Source organism: Choloepus didactylus, chromosome 4 (assembly GCF_015220235.1).
Source record: "Choloepus didactylus isolate mChoDid1 chromosome 4, mChoDid1.pri, whole genome shotgun sequence".
NCBI classification, from domain to species: domain Eukaryota; kingdom Metazoa; phylum Chordata; class Mammalia; order Pilosa; family Megalonychidae; genus Choloepus; species Choloepus didactylus.
In genome coordinates, this window is record NC_051310.1 from 134,074,740 (window position 1) to 134,089,413 (window position 14,674).

Below are 14,674 nucleotides of genomic sequence, written 5' to 3' on the forward strand. Positions count from 1 at the left end.
TGACATCAGTAGATAATTTTTGAAGATTCTACTAGGTTTTCTTACTTTTTTCCTTTCCCTTCTCCTTTCTGACACCCCATTTAAGCAGGTAACAAAGAGACTCTATATTTTCTTGCCTTAGAGGAGATATATGGCTGGAGAGAACTCAAAACAATACACAGAAAGAGAGAGCGAGGACAAGAGTGAGAGCGAGCAAGAGTGAGCAAGAGAGAGATTACCCCAACATGGGGAGGAGGGTGAAGTGTCCGAAGGCCCCAAGGACAGTGGAGGCCAGCAACCTGCTCCCTTGTAGGTTCCTGAGGATGTTTTGAGATCTGGGGTAATGACTGCCTGTTATTCCAAGGAGCCTAGATTCTGAGTCAAGGATCCCCTGCCATGTTAAACATTTCTAGGTCTAAAAAAAAAATCCATGGAGGAAGCAAAGCTGCAAATCTTCAGGGCCTCTGTGGGCTAGACCTTGTATTTTTCTGTAGACCAGGTGGCCAGTGACTGGAGAGGCCTTCCAAACTCCTCATCTTCATGTGAGATACCAAAGACTTGATGAACAACCCCTAAGAGATGAAGCAACTTCAGAGTTGGAAATCAAATTGGTATGAGCAAATGAAGAAATGTGATATTTTTGCATGCCTGAGATTTAGAGTGAGATTAAGGTTCACTACGTTACTGTCTCTGGCTGGCTGACTCAGGTGAAGTACTCAGAGAAGGGGCTTGCTCTGGAATTACTTGGGTTTGTATTGGACATTGTTAGCAGTTCTCCCTCTAAACAGGACCCTCAATTTAACATGTGATAGTGTCTGTGATAGAAGTGGATCCTGATTGGCTTAAGCCACACATTGCCTCCTTAATTGTATGCATTAGTGCCCACTGAACTACTGGGCTTTCATTTGCTTGAGTCAATCAATTTTCTTTATTGTTTAAGCTCATTTTCTTTACTGTATAAGCTCTTTTGAACTGGATTTTCTTTTGTTTGTCATATAAAGCACACTAGTAAAATAAATAAGTTCTAGTTGCACACAAACGATTAATACAAAAAGTGAGCAACTGTTAGGAGACACTATCAACTCAAGGCCAAAGAGAAATGATGAACATCCATATAAAGTTATCATTTAAAAGACATCTGAGATTATAAAATAAATATATATGGAAAATGTGATTTACTTTACAAAATATTGACTCATGATACATAAATTTAGTTGTGTATATTCTGAAATAAAAGTTACATCCATGTCCTCATGTTTTTTATAAGTTTTGCAAAAGTGTTAGCCTGAAATGTAAGAGCTATCATTTAAAAGAAATTTATATAAAAAGAGAAAAAAGAAAGAAAGAAGTAGAAAGAAAAAGAAAGGAAAATATTCATAGACTATTCATGTAGTACATGAAGCTTGGCTTAGAATATACAAATAGTTTTTGCTATAATCACATAGACTTAAATATTGGAATTCAGGTTAACAAAGTTTTTACTTGCTTAATGATTGTTATTTTACTTCTCACTGTTGCCAATAATCAAAACACTATCCAATTCCAAAATATACCACACCCCAGGCTAATCCTAAATTTGCGAACAGATTGGGTAAAAAATTAACACTTTTTTTTTTTAACTATGATGGGTTATTTCCCCTCTCATTCATTATGTATATAATTTGCTCAAGCATCTATTTCATTTCCCTGGTGAGGATGTCCTCTGAAATCAGTTTTGGAGGTCTATGCAGTATATTCCCTTGCTGATATTATTAGAGAAGGCATCTAAGCATTCTTGCATTTTGAATGAGGTATAGAAGTGTCTTACCCAGTTTGTGGGTGTAAGAAATATCTTAGAGAAAGGAGGTGGTAAAAGATTTTAAATTAACTGGGTCTGACCCATGTGACTTTTCCCATTTTATTCCTAAAGAAATTTGCTGCTTTCTTTGATAAAACATTATAATATATTTTACCAACAAAGAATTATTTAAAATAATCTCTTTGAAAAGCAATTTGGTAATACCTTGTAAAGTTGAAGAAGAGTATGTCCTATGACCTATTAATTTCTTTTCTTCTAGAAAAATTTTGCACTTGTATACATTTACTAAGATTTTTTTATAATATTGTTTTAATAGGAGAAAATGGGAAACAACTTAACTTTCCAATAAGGCAGGTTGTATTCAATCAATCAAATATTATGCTGAAATTAAAGTGACTTAACTAGCTAAATATACATTAATAGAGATAAAACTCAAAAACATAATGTTGCGTGAAAAAAGTTTCGTAAAGAGAAATACCATCTGTATTAGTCAGGGTTCTCCAGGGAAACAGAATCAACAGGATATATATGTAAATAATATGAGTTTTTAAAATAGGAATTTGCTCATATGACCTTGGTGATTGGCAAGTCTGAATTCCATATGGCAGGCTGCATGTTGGGAATGGTGATGAAGTTTTTGATGAGTTCCCCAAGAGAAGCTGGCTGGCTGAAATAGAGATAGAAATTCTTTTTCCTGAATTCTGAAATCTTCAATTCTCCCTTTAAGGTCTCCAACTGATTGGATGAGGAGATTCCTCTTATTGCTGAAGGCAGTCTCCTTTATCAATTATAGATGTAATCAACCATACATGTGGTCAACTGACCTATGATTTAAATCCATGAAATATCCTCAAAATAACAGTCAGTCAGTGGTTGCATGACCAAACAACTGGACAGCATAACTTAGCCAAGTTGACACATGAACTTGACCATCACATTTATAATACATTTTTTAAAAATGTAAGTACATTATTTCATGGCACCTACATATTCAGTAGAACTCCAAAAAACATGAATGGGAATCATATTTCCCCATCCAGGATTGAAGCTCCTTTTAAGAAGTAAAGAAGATAAAGGGTTCTGGGAGTGGGCTTAGCTGTATCTGTTCATTAGAATTCCTTTAAAAAAGGAGAGAGCAATTTGAAACAAATATAGCACACTATATACATTTCTCAAATCCAGGTAGCACATACCAGGACTTTTGTTATGTGATTTGTTATGTGTTGGTGTATTTTTTTTTTAATTGAGATTGTTCACATACCATACAATTATCCAAAGATCCAAAGTGTACAATCAATTGCCCATTGTACCATCATACAGCTGTGCATCCATCACTACAATTAATTTTCTTCCAATTTTTAGGATATTTTCATTACTTCAGAAAAGAAATAAAGACAAAAAAAGGAAATTCAAATCTTCCCATACTCTTAACCAACACCTCCATTATTGATTCATAGTATTGGTATAGAACATTTGTTACTATTAATGAAAGAATCTTAAAATACTACTAACTGTAGTACATAGTTTGTAATAGGTGTTTTTTTTTCCTATGTGCCCCTCTATTATTAACTTCTAGTTATAGTGTCATACATTTGTTCTAGTTTATGAGAGAGATTTCTAATATTTGCAGTTAGTCATGGACATTGTCCACCACAAGATTCACTGTTTTATACATTCCCATCTTTTGACCTCCAACTTTACTTCTGGTGACATGCATGACTCTGAGCTTACCCTTTCCACCACATTCACACACCATACAGCACTGTTAATTATTCTCACAATGTGCTACTATCACCTCTGCCCATTTCCAAATGTTTAAGTTCACCCTAGCTGAACATTCTGCTCATAATAAGCAACCGCTCTCCATCCTTTAGCCTCACTATATCCTGGTAACTTATTTCATGTCTATGAGTTTACATATTATAAGTAGTTCCTATCAGTGAGGCTCTGCAATATTTGTCCTTATGTGTCTGTTTATTTCATTCAATATACTGCCCTCAAGGTTTCTTCATCAACCCATTTTTTTTAAGATGGTTTTGTCCACACACCATACATTCCATCCTAAGTAAACAGTTGATGGTTCCCTGTATAGTCATGTATTTATGCATTCACCACATCACCACTATCTATATAAGGCCATCTCCATTTCTTCCACAAAGAAGGAGGAAGAGTCAAAGAAGGTAGGGAGACAAAAGAAAAAGAAAAAAGAAAGAGAGAGAGAAGAAAAAAAACATGACAGCTATGAAGCAACAAAAAGAAAGATAGCATTAAACTAAAGTAGAATTAAGAGTCAGACAACATCGTCATACCTTTCCCCTATGCCTTTCCCCCATACGCATTTAGCTTTGGTGTATTGCCTTTGTTATATTAAAGGAAGCATAATACAATGTTTCTGTTAATTAGAGTCTCTAGTTTGCATTGATTGTATTTTTTCCACAGTCCCACCCTATTTTTAACACATTGCAGTGTTGACATTTATTTGTTCTCCCTCATATAAAAACATATTTGTACCTTTTATCACAATCATTGAGCATCCTAGGTTTCCCTGAGTTATACAGTCCCAGTCTTTATGTTTCCTCTTTCCTTCAGTGTCCCACATGTTCCTAACTTTCGTCTTTCAACCACATTCACAGTTATCTTTGTTCAGTGTACTTACATTGCTGTGCTACTATCTCCCAAAATTGAGTTCCAAACCTCTCATTCCTGTCTTTTCCTTTCTGTCTGCAGTGCTCCCTTTGGCGTTTCCTGTAGAGCATGTATCTTGTTCACAAACTCTGTCATTGTTTGCCAGAGAATATTTTAAGCTCCCCCTAATATCTGATGGACAGTTTTGCTGGATATAGGATTCTTGGTTGGCAGTTTTTCTCTTTCAGTATCTTAAATATATCATACCAATTCCTTCTTGCCTCCATGGTTTCTACTGAGAAATCCACACATAGTCTTATCAAGCTTCCTTTGTATGTGATGGATCACTTTTCTCTTGCTGCTTTCAGGATTCTCTCTTTATCTTTGACATTTGACAATCTGATTATTAAGTGTCTTGGCATAGGCCTATTCAAATCTATTCTGTTTGGGGTATGCTGCACTCCTTGGATCTGTAATTTTATGTCTTTCATAATAGAAGGGAAATTTTCATTGATTATTTCCTCTATTAATGCTTCTGCCCCTTTTCCCTTCTCTTCTCCTTCTGGGACACCCATGACACGTACATTCCTGCATTTCGTGTAGTCATTCAGTTCCTGGAGATATTGCTCATATTTTTCCATTCTTTTCTCTATCTATTCTTTTGTGTGTAGGCTTTCAGGTGACTTGTTCTCCATTTCCTAAGTGTTTTCTTCTGCCTCTGAGATCTGCTGTTGCATGTCTCCATTGTGTCTTTCTTCTCTTGTGTTGTGCCTTTCATTTCCATAGATTCTGCCAGTTGTTTTTTCGAACTTTCATTTTCTACCTTATGTATGCCCAGTGTTTTCATTATACACTTCATCTCTTTTGCCATATCTTCCCTAAACTTTTTGAATTAACTTATTATTAGTTGTTTCAATTCCTGTATCTCAGTTGAAGTGTAATTTTGTTCCTTTGACTGGGCCATAACTTCATTTTTCTTAACGTAGGTTGTAGCTTTCCACTGTCTAGGCATCTGGTTTCCTTGGTTACCCCAATCAGGTTTTCCCAGACAAGAATGGGCTCAGATATTGGAAGGAGGCAATAGTATCTGGTTTCCCTGAGGGTGTCTTAGAAGATTGATACCCTGTGAGGCCTCAAGTCACTGTGCTTTTCTGACCTGCAGGTGGCACCTGTCAGCCTGTAGCTCCAAACTGGTGTAAGGAGGTGTGGCCTGTGGCTGTTTTCCTGCAGGCTCCGGGGTCTGGTTCTGAATGGAAGGTGGGTGGTAGAGCTTGGCACCACCTTCTTTCTCTTAGGGAAGATACACCCTCTAGGGAGAGGTCATTAGCATTTGAATAGTCTCTCTGACTCTGCTATCTCCACCCTTGTCTGGGTCAGAGGGCTGAGAACTGAAAATGGCTGAGGCTTTCTCCACTGAGCTGAAAAAGGGACAGAAAGCCCCTTTCAGGGCCAGTCTGTGGCCCCCCTCTGTTCAGTCATCAGCCAGAGATAGCACTGGGTCCTCTGGGCTTCCCTTCTCTCCCAGAGAGGTCCTCCATCTCTCTAAGGTCAGTTGCTACCAAAAGCCTCTGTCTGCTTGTTGGGGATTCATGGCTTGTATTGAGCAGTCCACATTTGTTAATTAAAACCCTGTTGGAGCTCAGCTGAGCTATATTCGCTTGCTCAGAGAGTGCTGCTCTCTAGCAACATGATGCTTTGCATTTTGGGCCATGGGGGGAAGGGGTTCCCAGTTCGGGTCTGCAGTTTTTACTTACAGATTTTATGCTGTGATCTCAGGCATTCCTCCCAATTCTGGTTGGTGTGTATGATGAGTGGACAGTCACATTTGTCTCCCCACAGTTATTCCAGATTATTTACTAGCTGTTCCTGGTTGTTTATTAGTTGTTCCAGGGGGACTAACTAGCTTCCACTCCTCTCTATGCTGCCATCTTCTTCCTAATCCTCATGTTGGTGTATTCTTGTGGCTGCCCAGGACCTGGGCCCCTCCTAAATGGGGTTGAAGCCCCAAGCACGTAGCAGCCTGTATGACGAAGACAAAGGTCGAGAAAGGAAACAACCTCCTGGGGGAAAAAGAACGTAATCAGGGATGTAAAGGACAGGAGCAAAGCTGCACTGATTATATCTTACTAAACATCAGGTCTTAAGCCCCTTAAATGATTATACTAGAGGCCTGATGTCCTCATACTATATGGAATGTCTTTGTTCTAAAATCATATATATATATATATATATATATTGCTCCTTGCTCTCCTGCCCCTCTGTGTAGTGCTACCCCTCCAGATGCCACCACTAGAGCCCCTCTCCTGTCTGTAAGTCCTAATAGATCTATGTCTGCTTCGGTGTCTGGAATATGTCTGCTTCGGTGCCTGGAATGTTTTCGGTCTTGTGGCAGCACTGGCTCATGCTCTTCAGGAACTCCATCTGGGCCTGAACAATTCTATACTTTCAAATGAAAAATAAATTAAATAAATAACCTATAACATATATCTGTTTATTTGTAAGCCCAATTGTTTAAGTTTCCAGATAGCCTGATGTTCCAGATAGTCTGAGGGCACTACTTTCAGGGGTCTTACAATCCATTTCAGTAGATTCCACATATATGATTATGATAATCTGTGATCAGCTTCATCATACTAATGGCAGAGGCAGTTAGCCCCTATCAGAGGGAAGGAAAGAACAACTGGGGTTGGAAGAAGTGAAATAATTTGTTCTTCGGGATTCTTCAGCAATGAGAAACCAGGAAAACAAAACACACAGACTGTGCCAGTTTGAAAGTACTATGTCCCTCCAAATGCCATATCTTTGATGTAATCTTGTGTGGGCAGACCTATCAGTGTTAATTAGCTTGCAATTCTTTGAGTGTTTCCATGGAGATGAGCCCCACCCAACTTTGGGTGATGACTCTGATTGAATAATTTCCATGGAGGTGTTGGCCTGCCTATTCAGGGTGGGTCTGAATTAAATTACTGGAGCACTATATAAGATCAGACAGAAGGAGCAAGCTGCTACAGCCAAGAGGGACACTCTGAAGAAAGCACAGAAGCTGCAGATGAGGGACAGTTTGAAGACAGCCATTGAAAGCAGACTCTTGCTCCGGAGAAGCTGAGAGAGGACAAATATCCCAAGTGCAACTCAGAGTGGCATTTTTGAGGAACTGCAGCCTAGAGAGGAACGTCCTGGGAGAAAGCCATTTTGAAACCAGAACTTTGGAGCAGACGCCAGCCATGTGCCTTCACAGCTAACAGAGGTTTTCCAGACACCACTGGCCATCCTCCAGTGAAGGTAACCAATTGCTGATGTGTTACCTTGAACACTTTATGGCCTTAAGACTCTAACTGTGTAACCAAATAAACTCCCTTTTATAAAAGCCAATCCATCTCTGGTGTTTTGCATTCCAGCAGCATTAGTAAACTAGAACACAGACCAAATAGTTTTGCTACTAAATGTATAAATAAATGTGAGCAAATGTAAACAAATATCATTGTAACTATGCTTCTCCTCCAGAAATCTAGGAAGAGTTATGATTCTCAACTCAGGATAAGGCTCAAATGTAAGGGGTAGGGGAAAAGATTTTTATAAGTCATGCAAACTAGTCTGAGACGCTGATACAACTCCCTGTCCAACTCCCAGGTTTCACAATTGTGAAAGCAACATTCCAAATTCAGGTAAAAAGTTGCCATTTTTTAATTCCAAAATTTACTATCATCCCATGACCCATGACAACTCAGCCAATTACTCTGTGACAGCTTGAAAACAGGAAATGCAGCATCTCTGGTGTCATCTATCAAAATCATTATTCAACTTCAAGAGCAGCTTACATAAGAATCCACAGACCAGGAAACACAGCAGAGGGGCAGGAGCTGGGAATGATTATTACCCTTACAGACTAAATGCAGAGGCAGACCAATCCACCTAACTTAAATGCAGACGTGGGAAGGGAGAACCTAGTATGTCCCCCTGAAGCTGAAAAGAATTATCCAATGTGCCTCTCGAAGGCCCCAGGCTCTGTCTGTTTTAAACAGTAAAAGCTATATTCACTCTGTCAGTGATTCTCAAAGTTTGATCCTAGGATGACCTCACTGAAAATCAAATTGTGAATTCTGGAATGCCACCCCTCTTGTCCATCTCCTGAATAAAAATCTCAGAAGGTGATTTTCAAAAACTTGTATTTCTAACCAGATAGTCAGTGGATTTAAAAAAAAATAATACTTCTTGGAATTATTATTGCACTAGGTATAGGGCTCTATGAATTTTTGTATATGCACACCCCTGTGGGATGGCCATTCAGACTGAGATATACAACATCTTCATCATCCCAGAAAACTCCCCTTGCCCCTTCTCAGTTAATTCCTCTCTATACCCCATCTGAGCTATACACAATTCTGACTTCTATCAACATACATTGTAATATCTGTTCTTGAACCTCATACACATGGAACCAAATAGAAGCTAATCTTTTATTTCTGGTTTCCTTCCCTCAGCATACTATTTTAGAGCCAGGTAATTTTTAGGCCCACTATAGCTTGAGAACCAAAGTTCCCTAAAGAAGAATTTGTCATAAGGAGGTCTGACCTCAGAACTCTTCTGAGGTGAGGGAGTCATTTCAGACTATCCCATTTAAGGCCGTCCAGCACCCAAGGCAGGCCCATTACATGGTTGACAAATCTGTGGTTACATTGAGCTCCTCTGCTCTAATGCTTTCACTCATGGAGGCCTAACCAGCTTAAGGAACCAACCACCGCATTTTCATTGTCATACTTTCCCCATTTCTAAAGTTATGCTTGCCTTCATTTTGAAATTCTTTGAGCAGAATTTTAATAACACTACAATTACAGCCAATCAAAATTTCAGTAATACCTGGCTTTAAATAAAATAATCACAAGAGGCTGAATAACTCAGCATTCACTGTTTCCTCTCAGAGCCCTTTCAACTTGATTCCCAGACTTTCACTCAAGAATTTTAAGTAGTTCCTCAGAATGAAGAGAATAACACAGCAAGAAAATTACATTAGAGAGTCTTGAAAATTTTGATGGGAAACACCTATTAGACCAGCTAGGCTTCAGCTCTGCCAGAGAGATGTTGCTCACTGCAGTAAGTTGGCTAGTGTTAGGCTGAGTTGAGTGCTTCACGCAATTTGGCTTCTGCCACTCTTTTGGCTGAGGCTTCTATAATCAAGCAATTGTTGAAGAATCAAAGGTTTTACTGGAGATGCAACCTAACTTCATCTTTCTTTAAGTTTCCCTCTATTGATTTGAATGATATCAGCCAGCTTTTCATCAAATGGTGCTCCTTTGACCTCTGATGTCAGAAGACCTGATGATAACACTTAGAAGTGAACTGTCCCACTTCCCCACTGCCATCATTTCAAAAAGGCCTATGGGGATGGGGCAGGGGAGGTAGGGGTAGGTACGTGAAATTAAATGAGGAAAGGAATGATCTAGAAAATGGGAACATCTGCATGGCCAATGGGCAGCATGGCGGCACTCAAACGGGGAATAGTGAGAGAGGGCCACTGAAGACAATTTTAGTTCCTTTTTTCATTTGCATCTTTAACAAATAGGACTTTGGAGATACATACATATATATATAAATATATATATATATATATATATATATATATATATTCACCATCAATTTAGGCTTCATCTTGTTTAGTTAACTTGTCTTCATGAATTAACTACCAGTACTTAGACACAAGTATAAACTATATTTTAATTCATGGATTTGTAAACTGTTAATTTTCCCACATTGGATATTTAACTGTGTCATGTTCAAAAAGTATTAAAATTTCCACAAGAGATGAATAAACTTGTAACTGTCAGATTTTTCGTATGGTCAAGAAAAGGCTCAAAGATGATATTCAGAGATCTGTGGGCTGCTATATTTTCTACTCTCATTTACTGTAGGTTTAAAGGCATGAAAGCCACTGCTGTTTTGGGTCATTCAATTGGCCTAGTAGCTTCAAAGAAGAATAGATCATTGAAAATGTTACTAATTCTGAACTGAGATATTTTGATCTCTTTGACCTTCGATGCTTCTCCATTGATTCAGCATGAATTCTGTTTCATGGAGATGGAGATAAAATGACATTTCCATTTTATGTTCTCTTCCATACATCTCAATTGGAGAAATGGAAATTTTATAACTTTCAGGATTTATGCTGAAGGATTAGGTACAAAAACAAACCCCAAAAATATTTGATTCCCAGGAATCTTATAAAGGATAAACTCTCTAAAGTCATCTAGTAAAATAGAATATTTGGATTGAGAGCCAAAAGAGAGAGGTCAGAATCTTGGCTGCAAATGACATAATCTGAACCTCATTTTCTTCATCTTTGAACTGGGGATAATAACTGGTCTACCTGGAAAGAATTTTTTTTGTTTGTTTTTTGTTTTTTTTGTTTTGTTTTGTTTTGTTTTGTTTTATTGGTGAAGATCAAATGAGGTAATCTATGTGAATATATTTTGTATACTAAAAAGCACTCTGGAGGTATTTGTTGCTGCCACTGCTACTGGGGCTGATGATGACGGAAAGCACCATTGCATCCTGGAAGTCAGACTGACTAGAGTTCAAATGGAAGCTGTTCAACTTGGTGTCCTTGGGTTTCTCTGTTAACATTTTTTTTATAACACAATTTCCCCATATGTAATTGGGGTTAAACTATTACTGTTATAACAAACTCACAAAATATATTTATTTAAATAAGGTATAAAGTATATAGTTTTTAGTAAATTGCCAAACACACATAATAGATGATCAATAAATGTTAGTTTTCTTTCTAACTCCCTTCCACCCCACTCCTTCTTCCCACCACCATTAACACAGACTCCAAAACATAAATTAAATTTGGGGTTAGAGCAGGAGTTGGCAATTTACAGGCCATGGACTAAATACAGTCCACTATCTGTTTTGTTAAAGTTTTATTTGAATGATAAGCTTCTGATCAGCTTAATAGTGAAAATTAATTTTTCAAAAGTAGAGCGATTAACACTGAAAAACCAAAAATTGAAAAGAGGAGTTGACAAAACTATTAAGACCCCTCAGCCATCATTTTTAGGGTAATTAAGTTTAAAAATGACAGCAAACTCAGCAAGTTTTACAAGTTGCTAGACATGTGATATGTTCGATATCACTGTACTTTGTATGTTCAATTTTGATATTTTAAAATCTCCTATAGCTTCAAAGAATCTCTTGAACTTCATTGCTACAGTCAACACACAGCAGAGAAATACAATTTCATGAAAGCATATGTTTACTGAATGACTATGGTTCAGGAAGAAAAACAGACTTGTTTCAAGAAAAAAGTCTCATATTCATTTATGGCATAAAATCTTTCTTTTCCTGCCAGCCATGTTTGTCTTTACAAAATACATATTACAATATTAATGAATTAGTAGTCTGTCCTCATTATTATCAATGATGATTAATTCTCAAAGGAATATAAATAACACAAATTTCTCAGTGAATTTCACGGACTATCTTTTGATTTAAAAGGCCATCCATTCTGTAAATGGGCCGAGTTTCGTGCTTAAACTGGGTAATGGGGCTATAAACACGAAAAGATCCCGTCTGCAGAAGGAGGAACTTAAACGAGTCAAGTGCAAAGGGAAGAGAGCATTAATTCAGCAAGGATGGAATGGAGTAGCAGAAATGAGTAGTGGGGAAGTGGAAGAGAATCTTTCTTTTCACGCGTGATGTTCTGGTACAAGCAAGTTTCCATTAAAAAATGGCTTCCCTTTAGATGTTCCACATACATATAAACATTACCATGTTTATGGTTGCCTTACAAACCAACTTTCACTCCAGAGTTTTTTTCTTTCTGGGGAAGTAAAGTCAAAGAGAAGAAATGTCTAATTGCTACAATTGTTAAAGTTATACTCACGAATTCGGCAGCCTGGGTGGGAGAAACAGAAGTCCCACTTTTAGCCATACCTCCATCAACTTTTCTCTCTCTCTAAAAGAAGCATATAGGAATGAAAGTGAGTGGTATTATTCTGGGGAAAACCTTGAACTCTCTTTAATTTATGAAAAAAATAAATTATTCATAATTGCAACACTATTGTCAGTAATACATTACTTATGACTTCTTTTCAGTGTGTCTTAAGTCTGAAGGTTGAGACTTTTTGCTAAAAATGATTCCATATTATTCCCATTCACCCAGGTTCATAACCTTTATAGTCATCGTGTGTCATCATTCTTCCATGCTTTGCATAACTAATCATTTGCCATGTCTTGCCAGTTCTTATCCCTCTGCAATGTATTTGCCATTCATCCCTTCACTATCATTTCCATTGCAATACCTTAATTCAGGTTTTTGATATCTGTCATTTGGAAAATCGCAAAGTTTCCAAGCCATGGCATGATGGAACTTGAAAATATGTTTATGGATATTCTCCATTTATATGGGACTCTGTCATCAGATTCTGTAATCATATCTGTTTCTTGCACCAAAACCATCAATGGCCCTCCATTGCTTATCTGAAAGAGTCTATGTAGCCTGGCTAAATACCAATACACCTTACAGTACAATCATTCTGATTCTGCTACATAAAGTTTATGTTACAATTTGGACATAACTTTTCTTTACTGACTCTTGTCAGATAATTTTTTCCACCTTCTAGAATACAGACTTCACGCAGCCAGAAAATCTTTATGTTTTGTTCACTGGTCTATTTCCAGTGTCTTAAAAGGTATAATTATTCAATAAATATTTTTAGACAAAAGAATTAAATGAATAAATAAATAAATATGTCTAAATAATTTCTTCTGCAGTTTTGCCTCTTGAAATCCTCAACTTATATTTTATAATGCAGTTGACCATTAGTGACTGGTCTATACCCATCATAAGAGAAGATATATCAGAATGGAGAGCACCTCTTTGGTGGGTCTTTGAAATGTGGAATAATGTTCTGTTAATATTTTCAACAAATCTTTACCGAATAACTCATGTGTGCAGAGTCATGATTATTCCTAATTTCAAAGTTCTCAAAATCTAGCGTTTGAGACCGAAGCAAAAGTACTTAAGATACATGGCTCTTTCTTAGTTTGGTGTTAAATCACAAAACTAAAACATAAAAGACAGTGAATTCATTTGTTTGGATACAATTGGGCTTCCTAGAGAAGGTGACTTAGAAGCCAGCCTTGAGGATGAGCAGAGATTTATTAGAAGAAGAAATGGAAAAAGGACAACCAGAAAAGTTACCATGAGTATATTTAAACTGCCTTTGATAGAAAATAGGTCAAATTTTCATGAACTTATACTATTAAAATGAAAGTCTGAGAGTACTCTCACTCACCAGTGCATTTATTTCCTGCACAACGGAATAGGACGTGCTGTGAGGGTAGAAATGTAGGGTGCTATAGGATTACGGGAAGAAATGATGGAAGGAGAAAGGAAAGTCAGGGAATTTCAAAGTTGATACTTGGTGGATGTTTGGTATTTAGGTGGGTGAAGGGAAATAGGTAATATTGTAAAAAGAAGAAAATAAAAGAAACTAAATATCAAATTTAAGAAGCTAGAAAAAGTTATTATAAAAATTCCAGAGAAAGGTGTATTACAGTAATAATAAAAATAAAAGCACAAGTCAGAAAAACAGCAAAGAAATCTTGACCCACTTCTTTAAAAAGTAAACAGTAATAAAATAGATACATTTCAATAAACTCTAATCAAGATAAAGTACAGATTTAAAAATTGTAAATAACCATAACAAACATGAAGAAATATAATGTTATAATTTAATACAATGCACAATTATGTGCTAATAAATTTGAACATCTTCACAAAGTGAATAATTTAATTTTAACATATGAATATAACAATAAAGGAGTACTATAAATTGAAAAACATGTGAACAATTCTTCTCCCAAAAGATTAAAATCAAAGAGTTTATAGGAAGTTTCTTTAAATGTTCGAGAAATGTTTTCACAAAATGTTCAGTAATACAGAAAAATCGTAAAACAACTCAGTTTTTTTTTTTAACAAAACTACTGTAAACCTGATGGATGATCTGATAAAGGTAATGAAGAAAAGACACATATAGAACCTCTTCCAGAGGAACATACATGGAAAATCTTAAGGAAAACTCTACCCAAAATACCTTATCAATACATTAAAAGGGAAGAAATACAAAAATTCTAACAAATATCTGAAAGTTATTGATTTCTGATTGAAAACAAAACAAATGACTCTTTGGAAAAGTAGAAATATGAGTATCCTTTAATATTTTGAAGATGTCATTTTAAAATTTGCAAGCAACTTATTTACTAAATTCA